We start from the raw sequence: 4,262 nt of genomic DNA on the forward strand, positions 1-4,262 counted from the left end.
CAGGCAAAGACTCAAATGCCTCCAGAGACCACCTCTGTCTACGGACTGATAGGATTCCGACTTGAATTGTCTCCCCTCACCCCCAGGCAATCGTCCTCAAGTGTGGTGAGAGTTTTTTTTTTCAACAAGGAATATCAGTGGCTTATGCCTGGAGAACAATTGTCATGTTTAATCTCTTCAATGGCCTTTGGGCACAGTGTTTTACGATAGGGTATGTTACCTGTCTTACCCCCAGACAAGGCAAATGTTTGTGTGGGAAAGATGTTTTCCTCTACATAAGGAAATGACTCAGCCCATGAAACCTGTGGTGTCTGTCTTCTGAACTCTATCCCCTGAGTCCCCAGACCTGACTTCTGCCCTCACAGCTGCAGTCCAATTCACCCTCCCTTTCCCAGGGCACAAGGTGGGTGGCTCCAGAGGGAAATTTGTGTGTTGGCCCTCTAAGAGGATGCCTGAATTTCTAGCCATCACTCCCTGGCAGACAGAGCCTTGCTGCTTTTCACAGCCAGATGTTATGTGGGTACCCTCCACAGTTCGGTGCTCTCCACTGGAGGGCCCAGCTTGCAGATTAGACCCCAGAGTTCTCAGTGGCAAACCCCACAGCTGAGATGTCTTTCCAGGACTTCCGTTTCTGTTTGTGGGTGTCTGACCAGCCCCTTACCGCCTCCTTCCCTCTTACCAGTGTCTATGTGGTCTCCACCTTCGGGCCTCGGGTGTCAGCGTTCTCTCCTGTGAGTTTTTCATTGTTTATTCAGGAAGTTTTTCTGTGTTTTAGTTGTCATATCAGTTTGTTCCTGGGGCCATGTCCCTGCAGCATCCACTTTCTCTGCCACCATTGTTTTAAAATATATTTTTATTTATCTCAGAGAGTAAAGAAGAGGGAGAAAGAGATAGAAACATCAATGATGAGAGAGAATCATTGTTTGGCTCCCTCCTGCAGGCCCCATACTGGAGATTGAGCCCACAAACCAGGCATGTGCCCTTGACCTGAAATGAACCTGGGACCCTTCAGTCCACAGGCTGGTGCTTGATCCAGCTAGGGCTGTGCCAAACCAGCTAGGGCTCTGCCACCATTTTTAATCCTCTTCAGAGTCCCTCTTAATTTAAAGTGTCTGCAAACATTCTTGTCCAATAGGGTTGTCTCTCACGTCGTTTCAGGGTGGAGTTTTGCATGAAAGCTCCAATGTCCTGTGAGTGCACATTCTAATATATAGCGCCATCAGGAACTGTGTTTTGAGGCATGACAATCCTATCTAATAAAAGAGTAATATGCAAATTGACCGCCCCTGCAAGACACAAGATGGCCGCTCCTGTGTGGTCAAAGATGGCTACCCCCAGGTGGACATAAGATGGCCACCACAAGAGGGCTGGCAGGGGAGGGCAGTTGGGGGCAGTTGGGCGTGACTGGGCCAGCAGAGGAGGGAAGTTGGGGGAGACCAGGCCAGGAGAGGAGGTCAGTCGTGGAGGCAGGGAGAAGACCAGGCCTCCAGGGGAGTGCAGTTTGGAGGGACCAGGCCTGTAGAGGAGGGCAGTTGGGGTGGACCAGGCCTGCAGAGGAGGGCAGTTGGGATGGACCAGGCAAGAAGGGGAGGTCAATTGGGGGGACCATACCTGCAGGAGAGGGAAGTTGGGAAGACCAGACCTGCAGAAGAGGGTAGTTGTGGGTGATCAGGCCAGCAGGAAGGGCAGTTAGGGGTGACTGATCCAGCAGAGGAGGAAAGTTGGGGGGGGCCAGGCCTGCAGGGGAGGACAGTTGCAGGGGGGGAACAGGCCTGCAGGGGAGGGCAGTTAGAGGTGACCAGGCTTGCAGGATAGTGCAGTTAGGGGTGACCAGGCCAGCAGGGGAGGAGAGTTGGGGGTGACCAGGCCAATAGAGGAGGACAGTTTGTGGCAACCAGGCCTGCAGGGGAGGACAGTTAGGGGTGATCGGGCCAGCAGGGGAGGGCAGTTCGGGACAATCGCACCATCCAGGGAGCAGTTAGGAATCTATCATGCTGGCAGTGGAGTTGTTAGGGGTTGATCAGGCTGGCAGGCAGAAGTGGTTAGGGGCAATCAGGCAGAGGCAGGCAAGCACTTGGGAGCCAGCAGTCCTGGATTGTGAGAGAAATGTCCGACCACCCATTTAGGGCTGATCCCATAAGGGGTCCCAGATTGGAGAAGGTGCAGGCTGGGCTGAGGGACAACGCCCCCACCCATGCACAAATGTCATGCACCAGGCGTCTAGTAGGCATATCATAACTGAAACCTGCCCTGTCTCTTACAGTTTCTTTCTGTGTTTGGATCTCAATGGAGCCAAACTAAGACTCTTGTTTCAAGTCAAGTGTGGAAGGATACAATCTTGATTTCAGCATGTGTTCTTCCGAGGAAACCTTGGTAATGTTGTCTTACTCCAAAATGTATTACGGCGTTAAATTATAAGTCCAGATCTGTTTATAAGGACCAGACATTTATTTTTATTGAATGAAAATTGTAAGAAGCACATAAATGCATGAAGATATATTTTGTGCTTCCAAGAATCATATACTGGTTGAGGAAATACAGAGACCAAATGACTACATCTTAATCTATAGAACGTAAGTATGTTGTCAACAGGCTTAAAAAGTGATCGACATGGGTTCAGATGGTGTGTTTTTAATAATAACGAGGGTGAAAAGGCACACTTGAATGAGTCAGGCATTGCAAGTTGCCAAATCACAGCATGAGCATAGTTGTGAAAAAAGGTGTGACTCATTAATATTAGTAGAGAGATGTTTTATAGTATACCATAAATCCCTCACATTAAAATTATGTTGGAAAATTGAAAGTATTGTAAGCATCAGTGTAGTTAAGAAGAATATGCCTCTGTACTTGAATACAGACAAGCAGCCTATCCATTTTAATTTTAGATGTGCTACTGAGCAAAGAAAATTAGTAAAAGGCTCATTTATGGGCATTAGGGATAAGAATTAGCACTGAAACATAGTAATATTTATGGGAGATGTAATATTTCTCATATTTTTGAAGGAGGTTTAGTGCTCTTTATATGAGCCATTAAATAATCCAGCTAAAGAGCAGTATAATCTATATTACCATCATTACCAAAATTAATACATTTAAATTAGAGAGCATTAGGAGAGGCCATGCTAAATCAGGGATGAATTATAAAATTATCCTCTCTAATAAAATGGTAACATGCAAATTAACCATCACTCCGCTACATAAGCCATGCCCACCAGCCAAGCCACGCCCACCAGCCAATCAGGGCGAGTATGCAAATAACCCCCTCCAAGATGGCTACAGCCACAGAGAGCAAGGTTTCCCAGGTAACAGAGGAAGCCAAGCTTTCCATAGCCATTGCAGGCCTAAGCCTCCACTCAAGCTACAAAGTTTCAATTATAGAAGGTAAACAAATTCAAACAAATGGCGGCAGAATGGAGCTTGAGAGAGCAGGCCAGGGTTGCTGGCAGCAACAGGGAAAGCAAAGCTTTCTGCACACCCTGGCCGGGCTCACCCGCTTAAGGCTACAAAGTTTCAATTGTAGAAGGTGAATTAACTGCCACAGAAATGGCTGCCGCCCCGGAGGGAGCAGCAGGCTTGGCTCCGCTCCAGGCTACAAAGTTTCAATTGTAGAAGGAAAATAAATTACAGATACCACGCCTCCCCTTGGGTTGCCAGGGGGCGTGGCCGGCCTGCAAACCACCACAGGCCCCTTGCTCAGGCCGCCCCACGCCCCAAGGGAACCCCACCCTGATCCGGGACACCCTTCAGGGCAAACCAGCTGGCCCCCACCTGTGCACCAGGCCTCTATCCTATCTAATAAAAGAGTAATATACAGATTGATCATCACTGCAACACACAATATAGCTGCCCCCATGTGGTCAAAGTACCTGCCCCCATGTGGACACAAAATGGCCACTACAAGATGGCCAGCAGGAGAGGGCAGTTGGGAGGCACCCGGCCTGCAAGGGAGGGCAGTTGTGAGGAACCAGGCCTGCAAGGGAGGGCAGTTGGAGGTGATAAACCCAGCAGGAGAGGGCAGTTAGGGGTGACCAGGCTGGCAGAGGAGGGAAGTTGGGGGCAAACAGGCTGGCAGGGGAGCAGTTAAGCATCAACCAGGCTGGCAGCAGAGTGGTTAGGGGGTGATCAGGCTGGCAGGCAGAAGTGGTTAGGGGCAATCAGGAAGGCAGGCAGGCAAGCAGTTGGGAGCCAGCAATCCTGGATTGTGAGAGGGATGTCCGACTGCCCGTTTAGGCCCGATCCTGGTGGGCAGTCGGACATCCCTC

This window comes from Cnephaeus nilssonii, assembly GCF_951640355.1.
Source record: "Cnephaeus nilssonii genome assembly, chromosome: Y".
Taxonomy (NCBI): domain Eukaryota; kingdom Metazoa; phylum Chordata; class Mammalia; order Chiroptera; family Vespertilionidae; genus Cnephaeus; species Cnephaeus nilssonii.